Raw genomic sequence first — 22,233 nt, 5'->3', positions numbered from 1 at the left:
GGGTCTTGGATGCCTCCAGCTCCCTGTGCACTGGTGCTTTGCTGGTGGTCGCTGGACCTGGAAACCTACTCCAAACGTGCTCTACTTCAGGGAGAAGGCGGATGGGGCCTGAAAAGGCCTTGTGTGCAAGGGCCCCACCAGCCCAACTTTCGCCAGCTAGGGAGCGACCAACCTAGGGCCCATCTCAGAAAAGGCACAAAACTAGCTTCTGGGAGCTGCATTCGCGAAAGTGCAACTCTCCTCGGGAAACCAAGCTCAGCCCCAATGCGTGTTTGCTCAGGAAAGCAGCGCTTTCTGGTTTCTCCCCTAGCCCATTGCTCGCCATAGGAACAAGGAGGGTCTGGGCTGCCTCCTGCTCCCTGTGCACTGGTGTTTTGCAGGTCATTGCTAGAGCTGGAAACCAACTCCAAACGTGCTCTACTTCAGGGAGGAGGCGGATGGGGCCAGAATATGCCTTGTGTGCACCGGCCCCAGCAACCCACATTCCGCCAGCTAAGGAGGGACCCAGCTAGGGCCCATCTCAGAAAAGGCACAAAACTAGGTTCTGGCAGCTTCATTTGCGAGAGTGAAACTCTCCTCGGGAAACCAAGCTCAGCCCCAATGCGTCTTTGCTCAGGAAAGCAGCGCTTTCTGGTTTCTCCCCTAGCCCATTGCTCGCCATAGGAACAAGGAGGTTCTGGGCTGCCTCCTGCTCTCTGTGCACTGGTGCTTTGCAGGTCATCGCTAGAGCTGGAAAAAAACTCCAAACGTGCTCTACTTTAGGGAGAAGGCGGATGGGGCCTGAAAAGGCCTTGTGTGCACTGGCCCCAGCAACCCACATTCTGACAGTTAGGGAGGAACCCAGCTAGGGCCCATCTCAGAAAAGGCACAAAACTAGCTTCTGGGAGCTGCATTCGCGAGAGTGAAACTCTCCTCGGGAAACCAAGCTCAGCCCCAATGCGTCTTTGCTCAGGAAAGCAGCGCTTTCTGGTTTCTCCCCTAGCCCATTGCTCGCCATAGGAACAAGGAGGGTCTGGGCTGCCTCCTGCTCCCTGTGCACTGGTGCTTTGCTGGTGGTCGCTGGACCTGGAAACCTACTCCAAACGTGCTCTTCTTCAGGGAGAAAGCGGATGGGGCCTGAAAAGGCCTTGTGTGCAAAGTCCCCACCAGCCCAACTTTCGCCAGCTAGGGAGGGACCCACCTAGGGCCCATCTCAGAAAAGGCACAAAACTAGCTTCTGGGAGCTGCATTTGCGAAAGTGCAACTCTCCTCGGGAAACCAAGCTAAGCCCCAATGCGTGTTTGCTCAGGAAAGCAGCGCTTTCCGGTTTCTCCTCTAGGTCTCTGCTTCCCTTATGGCCAAGTAGGTTCTGTGCTGCCTACTGCTCCCTTGGCACTGGTGCTGTGCTGGTGGTCTCTGGAGATAGAAACCAACTCCAAATGTGCACTCCTTTGCGGAGAAGGCGGATGGGGCCAGAAAAGGCCTTGTGTGCACTGGCCCCAACACCCCATATTCCGCCAGCTAGGGAGGGACACACCTAGGGCCCATCTCAGAAAAGGCACAAAACTAGGTTCTGGCAGCTTCATTTGCGAGAGAGCAACTCTCCTCGGGAAACCAAGCTCAGCCGCAATGCGTCTTTGCTCAGGAAGGCAGCGCTTTCTGGTTTCTCCCCTAGGTCTCTGCTTGCCATAGGAACAAGGAGGGTCTGGGCTGCCTCCGGCTCCCTGTGCACTGGTGCTTTGCTGGTGGTCGCTGGATCTGGAAACCTACTCCAAACGTGCTCTACTTCAGGGAGGAGGCGGATGGGGCCAGAATATGCCTTGTGTGCAGGGGCCCCACCACCTCACCTTTCTACAGGTAGGGAGGGACCCAGCTAGGGCCCATCTCACAAAAGGCACAAAACTAGCTTCTGGGAGCTGCGTTCGTGAAAGTGAAACTCTCTTCGGGAAACCAAGCTCAGCCCCAATGCGTGTTTGCTCAGGAAAGCAGCGCTTTCTGGTTTCCCCCCTAGCCCAGTGCTTGCCATAGGAAGAAGGAGGGTCTGGGCTTCCTGCTGCTCCGTGTACACTGGTGGTTTGCAGGTCATCGCTATAGCAGGTAACCAACTCCAAACGTGCTCTACTTCAGGGAGAAGGCGGATGGGGCCTGAAAAGGCCTTGTGTGCACTGGCCCCAACACCCCATCCTCTGCCACCTAGGGAGGGACCCACCTAGGGCCCATCTCAGAAAAGGCACAAAACTAGCTTCTGGGAGCTGCATTCGCGAAAGTGAAACTCTCCTCGGGAAACCAAGCTCAGCCCCAATGCGTCTTTGCTCAGGAAAGCAGCGCTTTCTGGTTTCTCCCCTAGGTCTCTGCTTGCCTTAGGAACAAGGAGGGTCTGGGCTTCCTCCTGCTCCCTGTGCACTGGTGCTTTGCTGGTGGTCGCTGGACCTGGAAACCTACTCCAAACGTGCTCTACTTCAGGGAGAAGGCGGATGGGGCCTGAAAAGGCCTTGTGTGCCATGGCCCCACCAGCCCAACTTTCGCCAGCTAGGGAGGGACCCAGCTAGGGCCCATCTCACAGAAGGCACAAAACTAGATTCTGGGAGCTGCGTTCGTGAAAGTGAAACTCTCCTCGGGAAACCACGCTCAGCCCCAATGCGTCTTTGCTCAGGAAAGCAGCCCATTCTGGTTTCCCCCCTAGCCCAGTGCTTGCCATAGGAACAAGGAGGGTCAGGGCTTCCTGCTGCTCCGTGTACACTGGTGGTTTGCAGGTCATCGCTATAGCTGGAAACCAACTCCAAAGGTGCTCTACTTCAGGGAGAAGGCGGATGGGGCCTGAAAAGGCCTTGTGTGCACTGGCCCCATCACCCCACCCTTTGCCACCTACGGCGGGACCCAGCTAGGGATCATCTCAGAAAAGGCACAAAACTAGCTTCTGGCAGCTGCATTTGCGAGAGTGAAACTTTCCTCGGGAAACCAAGCTCAGCCGCAATGCGTGTTTGCTCAGGAAAGCAGCGCTTTCTGGTTTCTCCCCTAGGTCTCTGCTTGCCTTAGGGCCAAGGAAGTTCTGTGCTGCCTACTGCTCCCTTGGCACTGGGGCTGTGCTGGTGGTCTCTGCTGCTGGAAACCAACTCCAAATGTGCACTCCTTTGCGGAGAAGGCGAATGGGGCCAGAAAAGTCCTTGTGTGCACCGGCCCCAGCAAGCCACATTCCGCCAGCTAGGGAGGGACCCAGCTAGGGCCCATCTCAGAAAAGGCACAAAACTAGGTTCGGGCAGCTTCATTTGCGAGAGTGAAACTCTCCTCGGGAAACCAAGCTCAGCCCCAATGCGTCTTTGCTCAGGAAAGCAGCGCGTTCTGGTTTCTCTCCTAGCCCATTGCTCACCATAGGAACAAGGAGGGTCTGGGCTGCCTCCTGCTCCCTGTGCACTGGTGCTTTGCTGGTGGTCGCTGGACCTGAAAACCTACTCCAAACGTGCTCTACTTCAGGGAGGAGGTGGATGGGGCCAGAATATGCCTTGTGTGCAAGGGCCCCACCACCTCACCTTTCTACAGGTAGGGAGGGACCCAGCTAGGGCAGATCTCAGAAAAGGCACAAAACTAGCTTCTGGCCGCTTCATTTGCGAGAGTGAAACTTTCCTCGGGAAACCAAGCTCAGCCGCAATGCGTGTTTGCTCAGGTAAGCAGCGCTTTCTGGTTTCTCCCCTAGCAGATTGCTCGCCATAGGAACAAGGATGTTCTGGGCTGCCTCCTGCTCTCTGTGCACTGGTGCTTTGCAGGGCATCACTAGAGCTGGAAACCAACTCCAAAGGTGCTCTACTTCAGGGAGAAGGCGGATGGGGCCTGATAAGGCCTTGTGTGCACTGGCCCCAACACCCCACATTCTGCCATCTAGGGAGGGACCCAGCTAGGGTCGATCTCAGAAAAGGCACAGAACTAGCTTCTGGCAGCTGCTTTCGCGAAAGTGAAACTCTCCTCGGGAAACCAAGCTCAGCCCCAAGGCGAGTTTGCTCAGGAAAGCAGCGCTTTCTGGTTTCTCCCCTAGCCCAATTCTCGCCATAGGAACAAGGAGGTTCTGGGCTGCTTCCTGCTCTCTGTGCACTGGTGCTTTGCAGGGCATCGCTAGAGATGGAAACCAACTCCAAAAGTGCTCTACTTCAGGGAGAAGGCGGATGGGGCCTGAAAAGGCCTTGTGTGCACTGGCCCCACCACCCCACATTCTGCCAGCTAGGCAGGAACCCAGCTAGGGCCCATTTCAGAAAAGGCACAAAACTACCTTCTGGGAGCTGCTTTCGCGAGAGTGAAACTCTCCTCGGGAAACCAAGCTCAGCCCCAATGCGTGTTTGCTCAGGAAAGCAGCGCGTTCTGGTTTCTCCCCTAGGTCTGTGCTTGCCATAGGAACAAGGATGGTCTGGGCTGCCTCCTGCTCCCTGTGCACTGGTGCTTTGCTGGTGGTCGCTGGACCTGGAAACCTACTCCAAACGTGCTCTACTTCAGGGAGGAGGTGGATGGGGCCAGAATATGCCTTGTGTGCAAGGGCCCCACCACCTCACCTTTCTACAGGTAGGGAGGGACCCAGCTAGGGCCCACCTCACAAAAGGCACAAAACTAGCTTCTGGGAGCTGCATTCACGAAAGTGCAACTCTCCTCGGGAAACCAAGCTCAGCCCCAATGCGTCTTTGCTCAGGAAAGCAGCGCTTTCTGATTTCTCCCCTAGCCCATTGCTCGCCATAGGAACAAGGAGGGTCTGGGCTGCCTCCTTCTCCCTGTGCACTGGTGTTTGCAGGTCATTGCTAGAGCTGGAAACCAACTCCAAAGGTGCTCTACTTCAGGGAGAAGGCGGATGGGGCCTGAAAAGGCCTTGTGTGCACTGGCCCCAACACCCCATCCTCTGCCCCCTAGGGAGGGACCCAGCTAGGGCCCATCTCAGAAAAGGCACAAAGCTAGCTTCTGGGAGCTGCATTCGCGAAAGTGCAACTCTCCTCGTGAAACCAAGCTAAGCCCCAATGCGTGTTTGCTCAGGAAAGGAGCGCTTTCTGGTTTCTCCCCTAGCCCATTGCTCGCCATAGGAACAAGGAGGGTCTGGGCTGCCTCCTGCTCCCTGTGCACTGGTGCTTTGCAGGTCATTGCTAGAGCTGGAAACCAACTCCAAACGTGCTCTACTTCAGGGAGAAGGCGGATGGGGCCTGAAAAGGCCTTGTGTGCACTGGCCCCAACACCCCACCCTTTGCCACCTACGGCGGGACCCAGCTAGGGACCATCTCAGAAAAGGCACAAAACTAGCTTCTGGCAGCTGCATTCGCGAAAGTGAAACTCTCCTCGGGAAACCAAGCTCAGCCCTAATGCGTGTTTGCTCAGGAAAGCAGTGCTTTCCGGTTTCTCCCCTAGGTCTCTGCTTGCCTTAGGGCCAAGGAAGTTCTGTGCTGCCTACTGCTCCCTTGGCACTGGGGCTGTGCTGGTGGTCTCTGATGCTGGAAACCAACTCCAAATGTGCACTCCTTTGCGGAGAAGGCGGATGGGGCCAGAAAAGGCCTTGTATGCACCGGCCCCAGCAACTCACATTCCGCCAGCTAAGGAGGGACCCAGCTAGGGCCCATCTCAGAAAAGGCACAAAACTAGGTTCTGGCAGCTTCATTTGCGAGAGTGAAACTCTCCTCGGGAAACCAAGCTCAGCCCCAATGCGTCTTTGCTCAGGAAAGCAGCGCTTTCTGGTTTCTCCCCTAGCCCATTGCTCGCCATAGGAACAAGGAGGTTCTGGGCTGCCTACTGCTCTCTGTGCACTGGTGCTTTGCAGGTCATCGCTAGAGCTGGAAACCAACTCCAAACGTGCTCTACTTTAGGGAGAAGTCGGATGGGGCCTGAAAAGGCCTTGTGTGCACTGGCCCCAGCAACCCATATTCTGCCAGTTAGGGAGGAACCCAGCTAGGGCCCATCTCAGAAAAGGCACAAAACTAGCTTCTGGGAGCTGCATTCGCGAGAGTGCAACTCTCCTCGGGAAACCAAGCTAAGCCCCAATGCGTGTTTGCTCAGGAAAGCAGCGCTTTCCGGTTTCTCCCCTAGGTCTCTGCTTGCCTTAGGGCCAAGGAGGTTCTGTGCTGCCTACTGCTCCCTTGGCACTGGTGCTGTGCTGGTGGTCTCTGGAGATGGAAACCAACTCCAAATGTGCACTCCTTTGCGGAGAAGGCGGATGGGGCCAGAAAAGGCCTTGTGTGCACTGGCCCCAACACCCCATATTCCGCCAGCTAGGGAGGGACACACCTAGGGCCCATCTCAGAAAAGGCACAAAACTAGGTTCTGGCAGCTTCATTTGCGAGAGTGCAACTCTCCTCGGGAAACCAAGCTCAGCCCCAATGCGTCTTTGCTCAGGAAGGCAGCGCGTTCTGGTTTCTCCCCCAGGTCTCTGCTTGCCATAGGAACAAGGAGGGTCTTGGATGCCTCCAGCTCCCTGTGCACTGGTGCTTTGCTGGTGGTCGCTGGACCTGGAAACCTACTCCAAACGTGCTCTACTTCAGGGAGAAGGCGGATGGGGCTTGAAAAGGCCTTGTGTGCAAGGGCCCCACCAGCCCAACTTTCGCCAGCTAGGGAGCGACCAACCTAGGGCCCATCTCAGAAAAGGCACAAAACTAGCTTCTGGGAGCTGCATTCGCGAAAGTGCAACTCTCCTCGGGAAACCAAGCTCAGCCCCAATGCGTGTTTGCTCAGGAAAGCAGCGCTTTCTGGTTTCTCCCCTAGCCCATTGCTCGCCATAGGAACAAGGAGGGTCTGGGCTGCCTCCTGCTCCCTGTGCACTGGTGTTTTGCAGGTCATTGCTAGAGCTGGAAACCAACTCCAAACGTGCTCTACTTCAGGGAGGAGGCGGATGGGGCCAGAATATGCCTTGTGTGCACCGGCCCCAGCAACCCACATTCCGCCAGCTAAGGAGGGACCCAGCTAGGGCCCATCTCAGAAAAGGCACAAAACTAGGTTCTGGCAGCTTCATTTGCGAGAGTGAAACTCTCCTCGGGAAACCAAGCTCAGCCCCAATGCGTCTTTGCTCAGGAAAGCAGCGCTTTCTGGTTTCTCCCCTAGCCCATTGCTCGCCATAGGAACAAGGAGGTTCTGGGCTGCCTCCTGCTCTCTGTGCACTGGTGCTTTGCAGGTCATCGCTAGAGCTGGAAAAAAACTCCAAACGTGCTCTACTTTAGGGAGAAGGCGGATGGGGCCTGAAAAGGCCTTGTGTGCACTGGCCCCAGCAACCCACATTCTGACAGTTAGGGAGGAACCCAGCTAGGGCCCATCTCAGAAAAGGCACAAAACTAGCTTCTGGGAGCTGCATTCGCGAGAGTGAAACTCTCCTCGGGAAACCAAGCTCAGCCCCAATGCGTCTTTGCTCAGGAAAGCAGCGCTTTCTGGTTTCTCCCCTAGCCCATTGCTCGCCATAGGAACAAGGAGGGTCTGGGCTGCCTCCTGCTCCCTGTGCACTGGTGCTTTGCTGGTGGTCGCTGGACCTGGAAACCTACTCCAAACGTGCTCTTCTTCAGGGAGAAAGCGGATGGGGCCTGAAAAGGCCTTGTGTGCAAAGTCCCCACCAGCCCAACTTTCGCCAGCTAGGGAGGGACCCACCTAGGGCCCATCTCAGAAAAGGCACAAAACTAGCTTCTGGGAGCTGCATTTGCGAAAGTGCAACTCTCCTCGGGAAACCAAGCTAAGCCCCAATGCGTGTTTGCTCAGGAAAGCAGCGCTTTCCGGTTTCTCCTCTAGGTCTCTGCTTCCCTTATGGCCAAGTAGGTTCTGTGCTGCCTACTGCTCCCTTGGCACTGGTGCTGTGCTGGTGGTCTCTGGAGATAGAAACCAACTCCAAATGTGCACTCCTTTGCGGAGAAGGCGGATGGGGCCAGAAAAGGCCTTGTGTGCACTGGCCCCAACACCCCATATTCCGCCAGCTAGGGAGGGACACACCTAGGGCCCATCTCAGAAAAGGCACAAAACTAGGTTCTGGCAGCTTCATTTGCGAGAGAGCAACTCTCCTCGGGAAACCAAGCTCAGCCGCAATGCGTCTTTGCTCAGGAAGGCAGCGCTTTCTGGTTTCTCCCCTAGGTCTCTGCTTGCCATAGGAACAAGGAGGGTCTGGGCTGCCTCCGGCTCCCTGTGCACTGGTGCTTTGCTGGTGGTCGCTGGATCTGGAAACCTACTCCAAACGTGCTCTACTTCAGGGAGGAGGCGGATGGGGCCAGAATATGCCTTGTGTGCAGGGGCCCCACCACCTCACCTTTCTACAGGTAGGGAGGGACCCAGCTAGGGCCCATCTCACAAAAGGCACAAAACTAGCTTCTGGGAGCTGCGTTCGTGAAAGTGAAACTCTCTTCGGGAAACCAAGCTCAGCCCCAATGCGTGTTTGCTCAGGAAAGCAGCGCTTTCTGGTTTCCCCCCTAGCCCAGTGCTTGCCATAGGAAGAAGGAGGGTCTGGGCTTCCTGCTGCTCCGTGTACACTGGTGGTTTGCAGGTCATCGCTATAGCAGGTAACCAACTCCAAACGTGCTCTACTTCAGGGAGAAGGCGGATGGGGCCTGAAAAGGCCTTGTGTGCACTGGCCCCAACACCCCATCCTCTGCCACCTAGGGAGGGACCCACCTAGGGCCCATCTCAGAAAAGGCACAAAACTAGCTTCTGGGAGCTGCATTCGCGAAAGTGAAACTCTCCTCGGGAAACCAAGCTCAGCCCCAATGCGTCTTTGCTCAGGAAAGCAGCGCTTTCTGGTTTCTCCCCTAGGTCTCTGCTTGCCTTAGGAACAAGGAGGGTCTGGGCTTCCTCCTGCTCCCTGTGCACTGGTGCTTTGCTGGTGGTCGCTGGACCTGGAAACCTACTCCAAACGTGCTCTACTTCAGGGAGAAGGCGGATGGGGCCTGAAAAGGCCTTGTGTGCCATGGCCCCACCAGCCCAACTTTCGCCAGCTAGGGAGGGACCCAGCTAGGGCCCATCTCACAGAAGGCACAAAACTAGATTCTGGGAGCTGCGTTCGTGAAAGTGAAACTCTCCTCGGGAAACCACGCTCAGCCCCAATGCGTCTTTGCTCAGGAAAGCAGCCCATTCTGGTTTCCCCCCTAGCCCAGTGCTTGCCATAGGAACAAGGAGGGTCAGGGCTTCCTGCTGCTCCGTGTACACTGGTGGTTTGCAGGTCATCGCTATAGCTGGAAACCAACTCCAAAGGTGCTCTACTTCAGGGAGAAGGCGGATGGGGCCTGAAAAGGCCTTGTGTGCACTGGCCCCATCACCCCACCCTTTGCCACCTACGGCGGGACCCAGCTAGGGATCATCTCAGAAAAGGCACAAAACTAGCTTCTGGCAGCTGCATTTGCGAGAGTGAAACTTTCCTCGGGAAACCAAGCTCAGCCGCAATGCGTGTTTGCTCAGGAAAGCAGCGCTTTCTGGTTTCTCCCCTAGGTCTCTGCTTGCCTTAGGGCCAAGGAAGTTCTGTGCTGCCTACTGCTCCCTTGGCACTGGGGCTGTGCTGGTGGTCTCTGCTGCTGGAAACCAACTCCAAATGTGCACTCCTTTGCGGAGAAGGCGAATGGGGCCAGAAAAGTCCTTGTGTGCACCGGCCCCAGCAAGCCACATTCCGCCAGCTAGGGAGGGACCCAGCTAGGGCCCATCTCAGAAAAGGCACAAAACTAGGTTCGGGCAGCTTCATTTGCGAGAGTGAAACTCTCCTCGGGAAACCAAGCTCAGCCCCAATGCGTCTTTGCTCAGGAAAGCAGCGCGTTCTGGTTTCTCTCCTAGCCCATTGCTCACCATAGGAACAAGGAGGGTCTGGGCTGCCTCCTGCTCCCTGTGCACTGGTGCTTTGCTGGTGGTCGCTGGACCTGAAAACCTACTCCAAACGTGCTCTACTTCAGGGAGGAGGTGGATGGGGCCAGAATATGCCTTGTGTGCAAGGGCCCCACCACCTCACCTTTCTACAGGTAGGGAGGGACCCAGCTAGGGCAGATCTCAGAAAAGGCACAAAACTAGCTTCTGGCCGCTTCATTTGCGAGAGTGAAACTTTCCTCGGGAAACCAAGCTCAGCCGCAATGCGTGTTTGCTCAGGTAAGCAGCGCTTTCTGGTTTCTCCCCTAGCAGATTGCTCGCCATAGGAACAAGGATGTTCTGGGCTGCCTCCTGCTCTCTGTGCACTGGTGCTTTGCAGGGCATCACTAGAGCTGGAAACCAACTCCAAAGGTGCTCTACTTCAGGGAGAAGGCGGATGGGGCCTGATAAGGCCTTGTGTGCACTGGCCCCAACACCCCACATTCTGCCATCTAGGGAGGGACCCAGCTAGGGTCGATCTCAGAAAAGGCACAGAACTAGCTTCTGGCAGCTGCTTTCGCGAAAGTGAAACTCTCCTCGGGAAACCAAGCTCAGCCCCAAGGCGAGTTTGCTCAGGAAAGCAGCGCTTTCTGGTTTCTCCCCTAGCCCAATTCTCGCCATAGGAACAAGGAGGTTCTGGGCTGCTTCCTGCTCTCTGTGCACTGGTGCTTTGCAGGGCATCGCTAGAGATGGAAACCAACTCCAAAAGTGCTCTACTTCAGGGAGAAGGCGGATGGGGCCTGAAAAGGCCTTGTGTGCACTGGCCCCACCACCCCACATTCTGCCAGCTAGGCAGGAACCCAGCTAGGGCCCATTTCAGAAAAGGCACAAAACTACCTTCTGGGAGCTGCTTTCGCGAGAGTGAAACTCTCCTCGGGAAACCAAGCTCAGCCCCAATGCGTGTTTGCTCAGGAAAGCAGCGCGTTCTGGTTTCTCCCCTAGGTCTGTGCTTGCCATAGGAACAAGGATGGTCTGGGCTGCCTCCTGCTCCCTGTGCACTGGTGCTTTGCTGGTGGTCGCTGGACCTGGAAACCTACTCCAAACGTGCTCTACTTCAGGGAGGAGGTGGATGGGGCCAGAATATGCCTTGTGTGCAAGGGCCCCACCACCTCACCTTTCTACAGGTAGGGAGGGACCCAGCTAGGGCCCACCTCACAAAAGGCACAAAACTAGCTTCTGGGAGCTGCATTCACGAAAGTGCAACTCTCCTCGGGAAACCAAGCTCAGCCCCAATGCGTCTTTGCTCAGGAAAGCAGCGCTTTCTGATTTCTCCCCTAGCCCATTGCTCGCCATAGGAACAAGGAGGGTCTGGGCTGCCTCCTTCTCCCTGTGCACTGGTGTTTGCAGGTCATTGCTAGAGCTGGAAACCAACTCCAAAGGTGCTCTACTTCAGGGAGAAGGCGGATGGGGCCTGAAAAGGCCTTGTGTGCACTGGCCCCAACACCCCATCCTCTGCCCCCTAGGGAGGGACCCAGCTAGGGCCCATCTCAGAAAAGGCACAAAGCTAGCTTCTGGGAGCTGCATTCGCGAAAGTGCAACTCTCCTCGGGAAACCAAGCTAAGCCCCAATGCGTGTTTGCTCAGGAAAGCCGCGCTTCTGGTTTCTCCCCTAGGTCTCTACTTGCCTTAGGGCCAAGGAGGTTCTGTGCTGCCTACTGCTCCCTTGGCACTGGTGCTGTGCTGGTGGTCTCTGGAGATGGAAACCAACTCCAAATGTGCACTCCTTTGCGGAGAAGGCGGATGGGGCCAGTAAAGGCCTTGTGTGCACTGGCCCCAACACCCCACATTCCGCCAGCTAGGGAGGGACCCACCTAGGGCCCATCTCAGAAAAGGCACAAAACTAGGTTCTGGCAGCTTCATTTGCGAGAGTGAAACTCTCCTCGGGAAACCAAGCTCAGCCCCAATGCGTCTTTGCTCAGGAAAGCAGCGCTTTCTGGTTTCTCCCCTAGGTCTCTGCTTGCCATAGGAAAAAGGAGGGTCTGGGCTGCCTCCTGCTCCCTGTGCACTGGTGCTTTGCTGGTGGTCGCTGGACCTGGAAACCTACTCCAAACGTGCTCTACTTCAGGGAGAAGGCGGATGGGGCCAGAATATGCCTTGTGTGCAAGGGCCCCACCAGCCCAACTTTCGCCAGCTAGGGAGGGACCCAGCTAGGGCCCATCTCAGAAAAGGCACAAAACTAGCTTCTGGGAGCTGCATTCGCGAAAGTGAAACTCTCCTCCGGAAACCAAGCTCAGCCCCAATGCGTCTTTGCTCAGGAAAGCAGCGCTTTTTGGTTTCTCCCCTAGCCCATTGCTCGCCATAGGAACAAGGAGGGTCTGGGCTGCCTCCTGCTCCCTGTGCACTGGTGCTTTGCAGGTCATTGCTAGAGCTGGAAACCAACTCCAAACGTGCTCTATTTCAGGGAGGAGGTGGATGGGGCCAGAATATGCCTTGTGTGCAAGGGCCCCACCACCTCACCTTTCTACAGGTAGGGAGGGACCCAGCTAGGGCCCATCTCAGAAAAGGCACAAAACTAGCTTCTGGGAGCTGCATTCGCGAAAGTGAAACTCTCCTCGGGAAACCACGCTCAGCCCCAATGCGTCTTTGCTCAGGAAAGCAGCGCTTTCTGGTTTCCCCCCTAGCCCAGTGCTTGCCATAGGAACAAGGAGGGTCAGGGCTTCCTGCTGCTCCGTGTACACTGGTGGTTTGCAGGTCATCGCTAGAGCTGGAAACCAACTCCAAACGTGCTCTACTTCAGGGAGAAGGCGGATGGGGCCTGAAAAGGCCTTGTGTGCACTGTCCCCAACACCCCACCCTTTGCCACCTACGGCGGGACCCAGCTAGGGACCATCTCGGAAAAGGCACAAAACTAGCTTCTGGCAGCTGCTTTCGCGAAAGTGAAACTCTCCTCGGGAAACCAAGCTCAGCCCCAATGCGTGTTTGCTCAGGAAAGCAGTGCTTTCTGGTTTCTCCCCTAGGTCTCTGCTTGCCTTAGGGCCAAGGAAGTTCTGTGCTGCCTACTGCTCCCTTGGCACTGGGGCTGTGCTGGTGGTCTCTGCTGCTGGAAACCAACTCCAAATGTGCACTCCTTTGCGGAGAAGGCGGATGGGGCCAGAAAAGGCCTTGTGTGCACTGGCCACACCACCCCACATTCTGCCAGCTAGGCAGGAACCCACTAGGGCCCATTTCAGAAAAGGAACAAAACTACCTTCTGGGAGCTGCTTTCGCGAGAGTGAAACTCTCCTCGGGAAACGAAGCTCAGCCCCAATGCGTGTTTGCTCACGCAAGCAGCGCGGTCTGGTTTCTCCCCTAGGTCTCTGCTTGCCATAGGAACAAGGATATTCTGGGCTGCCTCCTGCTCCCTGTGCACTGGTGCTTTGCTGGTGGTCGCTGGACCTGGAAACCTACTCCAAACGTGCTCTACTTCAGGGAGAAGGCGGATGGGGTCTGAAAAGGCCTTGTGTGCAAGGGCCCCACCACCCCACATTCTGCCAGCTAGGCAGGAACCCAGCTAGAGCCCATTTCAGAAAAGGCACAAAACTACCTTCTGGGAGCTCCTTTCGCGAGAGTGAAACTCTCCTCGGGAAACCAAGCACAGCCCCAATGCGTGTTTGCTCAGGAAAGCAGCGCGTTCTGGTTTCTCCCCTAGGTCTGTGCTTGCCATAGGAACAAGGATGGTCTGGGCTGCCTCCTGCTCCCTGTGCACCGGTGCTTTGCTGGTGGTCGCTGGACCTGGAAACCTACTCCAAACGTGCTCTACTTCAGGGAGGAGGTGGATGGGGCCAGAATATGCCTTGTGTGCAAGGGCCCCACCACCTCATCTTTCTACAGGTAGGGAGGGACCCAGCCAGTGCCCACCTCACAAAAGGCACAAAACTAGCTTCTGGGAGCTGCGTTCGTGAAAGTGAAACTCTCCTCAGGAAACAAAGCTCAGCCCCAATGCGTGTCTGCTCAGGAAAGCAGCGCTTTCTGATTTCTCCCCTAGCCCATTGCTCGCCATAGGAACAAGGAGGGTTTGGGCTGCCTCCTTCTCCCTGTGCACTGGTGTTTGCAGGTCATTGCTAGAGCTGGAAACCAACTCCAAACGTGCTCTACTTCAGGGAGAAGGCGGATGGGGCCTGAAAAGGCCTTGTGTGCACTGGCCCCAACACCCCATCCTCTGCCACCTAGGGAGGGACCCAGCTAGGGCCCATCTCAGAAAAGGCACAAAACTAGCTTCTGGGAGCTGCATTCGCGAAAGTGCAACTCTCCTCGGGAAACCAAGCTAAGCCCCAATGCGTGTTTGCTCAGGAAAGCAGCGCTTTCCGGTTTCTCCCCTAGGTCTCTGCTTGCCTTAGGGCCAAGGAGGTTCTGTGCTGCCTACTGCTCCCTTGGCACTGGTGCTGTGCTGGTGGTCTCTGGAGATGGAAACCAACTCCAAATGTGCACTCCTTTGCGGAGAAGGCGGATGGGGCCAGAAAAGGCCTTGTGTGCACTGGCCCCAACACCCCATATTCCGCCAGCTAGGGAGGGACCCACCTAGGGCCCATCTCAGAAAAGGCACAAAACTAGGTTCTGGCAGCTTCATTTGCGAGAGTGAAACTCTCCTCGGGAAACCAAGCTCAGCCCCAATGCGTGTTTGCTCAGGAAAGCAGCGCTTTCTGGTTTCCCCCTAGCCCATTGCTCGCCATAGGAACAAGGATGTTATGGGCTGCCTCCTGCTCTCTGTGCACTGGTGCTTTGCAGGTCATCGCTAGAGCTGGAAACCAACTCCAAACGTGCTCTACTTCAGGGAGAAGTCGGATGGGGCCTGAAAAGGCCTTGTGTGCACTGGCCCCAACACCCCACCCTTTGCCACCTACGGCGGGACCCAGCTAGGGACCATCTCAGAAAAGGCACAAAACTAGCTTCTGGCAGCTGCATTCGCGAAAGTGAAACTCTCCTCGGGAAACCAAGCTCAGCCCCAATGCGTGTTTGCTCAGGAAAGCAGTGCTTTCCGGTTTCTCCCCTAGGTCTCTGCTTGCCTTAGGGCCAAGGAAGTTCTGTGCTGCCTACTGCTCCCTTGGCACTGGGGCTGTGCTGGTGGTCTCTGCTGCTGGAAACCAACTCCAAATGTGCTCTCCTTTGCGGAGAAGGTGGAAGGGGCCAGAAAAGGCCTTGTGTGCACCGGCCCCAGCAACCCACATTCCGCCAGCTAGGGAGGGACCCAGCTAGGGCCCATCTCAGAAAAGGCACAAAACTAGGTTCGGGCAGCTTCATTTGCGAGAGTGCAACTCTCCTCGGGAAACCAAGCTCAGCCCCAATGCGTGTTTGCTCACGAAAGCAGCGCTTTCTGGTTTCTCCCCTAGCAGATTGCTCGCCATAGGAACAAGGAGGTTCTGGGCTGCCTCCTGCTCTCTGTGCACTGGTGCTTTGCAGGGCATCGCTAGAGCTGGAAACCAACTCCAAAGGTGCTCTACTTCAGGGAGAAGGCGGATGGGGTCAGAAAAGGCCTTTTGAGCACTGGCCCCAGCACCCCACATTCTGCCATCTAGGGAGGGACCCACGTAGGGCCCATCTCAGAAAAGGCACAAAACTAGCTTCTGGCCGCTTCATTCGCGAGAGTGAAACTTTCCTCGGGAAACCAAGCTCAGGCCCAATGCGTCTTTTCTCAGGCAAGCAGTGCTTTTGGTTTCTCCCCTAGCCCATTGCTCGCCATAAGAACAAGGAGGTTCTGGGCTGCCTCTTGCTCTCTGTGCACTGGTGCTTTGCAGGGCATCGCTAGAGCTGGAAACCAACTCCAAACGTGCTCTACTTCAGGGAGAAGGCGGATGGGGCCTGAAAAGGCCTTGTGTGCACTGGCCCCACCACCCCACATTCTGCAAGCTAGGCAGGAACCCAGCTAGGGCCCATTTCAGAAAAGGCACAAAACTACCTTCTGGGAGCTGCTTTCACGAGAGTGCAACTCTCCTCGGGAAACCAAGCTCAGCCCCAATGCGTGTTTGCTCAGGCAAGCAGCGCGTTCTGGTTTCTCCCCTAGGTCTGTGCTTGCTATAGGAACAAGGATGGTCTGGGCTGCCTCCTGCTCCCTGTGCACTGGTGCATTGCTGGTGGTCGCTGGACCTGGAAACCTACACCAAACGTGCTCTACTTCAGGGAGGAGGTGGATGGGGCCAGAATATGCCTTGTGTGCAAGGGCCCCACCACCTCATCTTTCTACAGGTAGGGAGGGACCCAGCTAGGGCCCATCTCACAAAAGGCACAAAACTAGCTTCTGGGTGCTGCGTTCGTGAAAGTGAAACTCTCCTCAGGAAACCAAGCTCAGCCCCAATGCGTGTCTGCTCAGGAAAGCAGCGCTTTCTGGTTTCTCCCCTAGCCCATTGCTCGCCATAGGAACAAGGAGGGTCTGGGCTGCCTCCTTCTCCCTGTGCACTGGAGTTTGAAGGTCATTGCTAGAGCTGGAAACCAACTCCAAACGTGCTCTACTTCAGGGAGAAGGCAGATGGGGCCTGAAAAGGCCTTGTGTGCACTGGCCCCAACACCCCATCCTCTGCCACCTAGGGAGGGACCCAGCTAGGGCCCATCTCAGAAAAGACACAAAACTAGCTTCTGGGAGCTGCATTCGCGAAAGTGCAACTCTCCTCGGGAAACCAAGGTAAGCCCCAATGCGTGTTTGCTCAGGAAAGCAGCGCTTTCCGGTTTCTCCCCTAGGTCTCTGCTTCCCTTAGGGCCAAGGAGGTTCTGTGCTGCCTACTGCTCCCTTGGCACTGGTGCTGTGCTGGTGGTCTCTGGAGATGGAAACCAACTCCAAATGTGCACTCCTTTGCGGAGAAGGCGGATGGGGCCAGAAAAGGCCTTGTGTGCACTGGCCCCAACACCCCACATTCCGCCAGCTAGGGAGGGACCCACCTAGGGCCCATCTCAGAAAAGGCACAAAACTAGGTTCTGGCACCTTCATTTGCGAGAGTGAAACTCTCCTCGGGAAACCACGCTCAGCCCCAATGCGTCTTTGCTCAGGAAAGCAGCGCTTTCTGGTTTCCCCCCTAGCCCAGTGCTTGCCATAGGAACAAGGAGGGTCAGGGCTTCCTGCTACTCCGTGTACACTGGTGGTTTGCAGGTCATCGCTATAGCTGGAAACCAACTCCAAACGTGCTCTACTTCAGGGAGAAGGCGGATGGGGCCTGAAAAGGCCTTGTGTGCACTGTCCCCAACACCCCACCCTTTGCCACCTACGGCGGGACCCAGCTAGGGCCCATCTCACAAAAGGCACAAAACTAGCTTCTGGCAGCTGCTTTCGCGAAAGTGAAACTCTCCTCGGGAAACCAAGCTCAGCCCTAATGCGTGTTTGCTCAGGAAAGCAGTGCTTTCTGGTTTCTCCCCTAGGTCTCTGCTTGCCTTAGGGCCAAGGAAGTTCTCTGTTGCCTACTGCTCCCTTGGCACTGGGGCTGTGCTGGTGGTCTCTGCTGCTGGAAACCAACTCCAAATGTGCACTCCTTTGCGGAGAAGGCGGATGGGGCCAGAAAAGGCCTTGTGTGCACTGGCCCCACCACCCCACATTCTGCCAGCTAGGCAGGAACCCACTAGGGCCCATTTCAGAAAAGGAACAAAACTACCTTCTGGGAGCTGCTTTCGCGAGAGTGAAACTCTCCTCGGGAAACCAAGCTCAGCCCCAATGCGTGTTTGCTCACGCAAGCAGCGCGTTCTGGTTTCTCCCCTAGGTCTGTGCTTGCCATAGGAACAAGGATGTTCTGGGCTGCCTCCTGCTCCCTGTGCACTGGTGCTTTGCTGGTGGTCGCTGGACCTGGAAACCTACTCCAAACGTGCTCTACTTCAGGGAGAAGGCGGATGGGGCCTGAAAAGGCCTTGTGTGCACTGGCCCCACCACCCCACATTCTGCCAGCTAGGCAGGAACCCAGCTAGAGCCCATTTCAGAAAAGGCACAAAACTACCTTCTGGGAGCTGCGTTCGCGAGAGTGAAACTCTCCTCGGGAAACCAAGCTCAGCCCCAATGCGTGTTTGCTCAGGAAAGCAGCGCGTTCTGGTTTCTCACCTAGGTCTGTGCTTGCCATAGGAACAAGGATGGTCTGGGCTACCTCCTGCTCCCTGTGCACCGGTGCTTTGCTGGTGGTCGCTGGACCTGGAAACCTACACCAAACGTGCTCTACTTCAGGGAGGAGGTGGATGGGGCCAGAATATGCCTTGTGTGCAAGGGCCCCACCACCTCATCTTTCTACAGGTAGGGAGGGACCCAGCTAGGGTCCACCTCACAACAGGCACAAAACTACATTCTGGGAGCTGCCTTCGTGAAAGTGAAACTCTCCTCAGGAAACCAAGCTCAGCCCCAATGCGTCTTTGCTCAGGAAAGCAGCGCTTTCTGATTTCTCCCCTAGCCCATTGCTCGCCATAGGAACAAGGAGGGTCTGGGCTGCCTCCTTCTCCCTGTGCACTGGTGTTTGCAGGTCATCGCTAGAGCTGGAAACCAACTCCAAAAGTGCTCTACTTCAGGGAGAAGGCGGATGGGGCCTGACAAGGCCTTGTGTGCACTGGCCCCAACACCCCATCCTCTGCCACCTAGGGAGGGACCCAGCTAGGGCCCATCTCAGAAAAGGCACAAAACTAGCTTCTGGGAGCTGCATTCGCGAGAGTGAAACTCTCCTCGGGAAACCAAGCTCAGCCCCAATGCGTGTTTGCTCAGGAAAGCAGCGCTTTCTGGTTTCTCCCCTAGCCCATTGCTCGCCATAGGAACAAGGAGGGTCTGGGCTGCCTACTGCTCCCTGTGCACTGGTGCTTTGCTGGTGGTCGCTGGACCTGGAAACCTACTCCAAACGTGCTCTACTTCAGGGAGAAGGCGGATGGGGCCTGAAAAGGCCTTGTGTGCACTGGCCCCAACACCCCATATTCCACCAGCTAGGGAGGGACCCACCTAGGGCCCAACTCAGCAAAGGCACAAAACTAGGTTCTGGCAGCTTCATTTGCGAGAGTGAAACTCTCCTCAGGAAACCAAGCTCAGCCCCAATGCGTCTTTGCTCAGGAAAGCAACGCTTTCTGGTTTCTCCCCTAGGTCTCTGCTTGCCATAGGAACAAGGAGGGTCTGGGCTGCCTCCTGCTCCCTGTGCACTGGTGCTTTGCTGGTGGCCGCTGGACCTGGAAACCTACTCCAAACGTGCTCTACTTCAGGGAGAAGGCGGATGGGGCCTGAAAAGGCCTTGTGTGCAAGGGCCCTACCAGCCCAACTTTCGCCAGCTAGGGAGGGACCCACCTAGGGCCCATCTCAGAAAAGGCACAAAACTAGCTTCTGGGAGCTGCATTCGTGAAAGTGCAACTCTCCTCGGGAAACCAAGCTAAGCCCCAATGCGTGTTTGCTCAGGAAAGCAGCGCTTTCCGGTTTCTCCCCTAGGTCTCTGCTTCCCTTAGGGCCAAGGAGGTTCTGTGCTGCCTACTGCTCCCTTGGCACTGGTGCTGTGCTGGTGGTCTCTGGAGATGGAAACCAACTCCAAATGTGCACTCCTTTGCGGAGAAGGCGGATGGGGCCAGAAAAGGCCTTGTGTGCACTGGCCCCAACACCCCACATTCCGCCAGCTAGGGAGGGACCCACCTAGGGCCCATCTCAGAAAAGGCACAAAACTAGGTTCTGGCACCTTCATTTGCGAGAGTGAAACTCTCCTCGGGAAACCACGCTCAGCCCCAATGCGTCTTTGCTCAGGAAAGCAGCGCTTTCTGGTTTCTCCCCTAGCCCAGTGCTTGCCATAGGAACAAGGAGGGTCAGGGCTTCCTGCTGCTCCGTGTACACTGGTGGTTTGCAGGTCATCGCTATAGCTGGAAACCAACTCCAAACGTGCTCTACTTCAGGGAGAAGGCGGATGGGGCCTGAAAAGGCCTTGTGTGCACTGTCCCCAACACCCCACCCTTTGCCACCTAGGGAGGGACCCAGCTAGGGACCATCTCGGAAAAGGCACAAAACTAGCTTCTGGCAGCTGCTTTCGCGAAAGTGAAACTCTCCTCGGGAAACCAAGCTCAGCCCTAATGCGTGTTTGCTCAGGAAAGCAGTGCTTTCTGGTTTCTCCCCTAGGTCTCTGCTTGCCTTAGGGCCAAGGAAGTTCTGTGCTGCCTACTGCTCCCTTGGCACTGGGGCTGTGCTGGTGGTCTCTGCTGCTGGAAACCAACTCCAAATGTGCACTCCTTTGCGGAGAAGGCGGATGGGGCTAGAAAAGGCCTTGTGTGCACTGGCCCAACCACCCCACATTCTGCCAGCTAGGCAGGAACCCAATAGGTCCCATTTCAGAAAAGGAACAAAACTACCTTCTGGGAGCTGCTTTCGCGAGAGTGAAACTCTCCTCGGGAAACCAAGCTCAGCCCCAATGCGTGTTTGCTCACGCAAGCAGCGCGTTCTGGTTTCTCCCCTAGATCTGTGCTTGCCATAGGAACAAGGATGTTCTGGGCTGCCTCCTGCTCCCTGTGCACTGGTGCTTTGCTGGTGGTCGCTGGACGTGGAAACCTACTCCAAAAGTGCTCTACTTCAGGGAGAAGGCGGATGGGGCCTGAAAAGGCCTTGTGTGCACTGGCCCCACCACCCCACATTCTGCCAGCTAGGCAGGAACCCAGCTAGAGCCCATTTCAGAAAAGGCACAAAACTACCTTCTGGGAGCTGCGTTCGCGAGAGTGAAACTCTCCTCGGGAAACCAAGCTCAGCCCCAATGCGTGTTTGCTCAGGAAAGCAGCGCGTTCTGGTTTCTCACCTAGGTCTGTGCTTGCCATAGGAACAAGGATGGTCTGGGCTGCCTCCTGCTCCCTGTGCACCGGTGCTTTGCTGGTGGTCGCTGGACCTGGAAACCTACTCCAAACGTGCTCTACTTCAGGGAGGAGGTGGATGGGGCCAGAATATGCCTTGTGTGCAAGGGCCCCACCACCTCATCTTTCTACAGGTAGGGAGGGACCCAGCTAGGGCCCACCTCACAACAGGCACAAAACTAGCTTCTGGGAGCTGCCTTCGTGAAAGTGAAACTCTCCTCAGGAAAAAAAGCTCAGCCCCAATGCGTCTTTGCTCAGGAAAGCAGCGCATTCTGATTTCTCCCCTAGCCCATTGCTCGCCATAGGAACAAGGAGGGTCTGGGCTGCCTCCTTCTCCCTGTGCACTGGTGTTTGCAGGTCATTGCTAGAGCTGGAAACCAACTCCAAAAGTGCTCTACTTCAGGGAGAAGGCGGATGGGGCCTGACAAGGCCTTGTGTGCACTGGCCCCAACACCCCATCCTCTGCCACTTAGGGAGGGACCCAGCTAGGGCCCATCTCAGAAAAGGCACAAAACTAGCTTCTGGGAGCTGCCTTCGTGAAAGTGAAACTCTCCTCAGGAAACCAAGCTCAGCCCCAATGCGTCTTTGCTCAGGAAAGCAGCGCTTTCTGATTTCTCCCCTAGCCCATTGCTCGCCATAGGAACAAGGAGGGTGTGGGCTGCCTCCTGCTCCCTGTGCACTGGTGCTTTGCTGGTGGTCGCTGGACCTGGAAACCTACTCCAAACGTGCTCTACTTCAGGGAGAAGGCGGATGGGGCCTGAAAAGGCCTTGTGTGCAAGGGCCCCACCAGCCCAACTTTCGCCAGCTAGGGAGGGACCCAGCTAGGGCCCATCTCAGAAAAGGCACAAAACTAGCTTCTGGGAGCTGCATTCGCGAAAGTGAAACTCTCCTCCGGAAACCAAGCTCAGCCACAATGCGTCTTTGCTCAGGAAAGCAGCGCTTTCTGGTTTCTCCCCTAGCCCATTGCTCGCCATAGGAACAAGGAGGGTCTGGGCTGCCTCCTGCTCCCTGTGCACTGGTGCTTTGCTGGTGGTCGCTGGACCTGGAAACCTACTCCAAACGTGCTCTACTTCAGGGAGGAGGCGGATGGGGCCAGAATATGCCTTGTGTGCAAGGGCCCCACCACCTCACCTTTCTACAGGTAGGGAGGTACCCAGCTAGGGCCCATCTCACAAAAGGCACAAAACTAGCTTCTGGGAGCTGCATTCGCGAAAGTGCAACTCTCCTCGGGAAACCAAGCTAAGCCCCAATGCGTCTTTGCTCACGAAAGCAGCGCTTTCTGGTTTCTCCCCTAGGTCTGTGCTTGCCATAGGAACAAGGATGGTCTGGGCTGCCTCCTGCTCCCTGTGCACTGGTGCTTTGCTGGTGGTCGCTGGACCTGGAAACCTACTCCAAACGTGCTCTACTTCAGGGAGGAGGTGGATGGGGCCAGAATATGCCTTGTGTGCAAGGGCCCCACCACCTCACCTTTCTACAGGTAGGGAGGGACCCAGCTAGGGCCCACCTCACAAAAGGCACAAAACTAGCTTCTGGGAGCTGCGTTCGTGAAAGTGAAACTCTCCTCAGGAAACCAAGCTCAGCCCCAATGCGTGTCTGCTCAGGAAAGCAGCGCTTTCTGATTTCTCCCCTAGCCCATTGCTCACCATAGGAACAAGGAGGGTCTGGGCTGCCTCCTTCTCCCTGTGCACTGGTGTTTGCAGGTCATTGCTAGAGCTGGAAACCAACT

The sequence above is a fragment of the Sus scrofa genome, chromosome 1, assembly GCF_054392235.1.
Source record: "Sus scrofa isolate SSC_HxYL_T2T_F1_AM1 chromosome 1, Sscrofa_HxYL_maternal_Yorkshire_Landrace_v2.0, whole genome shotgun sequence".
In the NCBI taxonomy this organism is placed as follows: Eukaryota; Metazoa; Chordata; class Mammalia; order Artiodactyla; family Suidae; genus Sus; species Sus scrofa.
The sequence above is the reverse complement of the archived record's forward strand: the minus strand, read 5'-3'. Positions refer to the sequence as shown.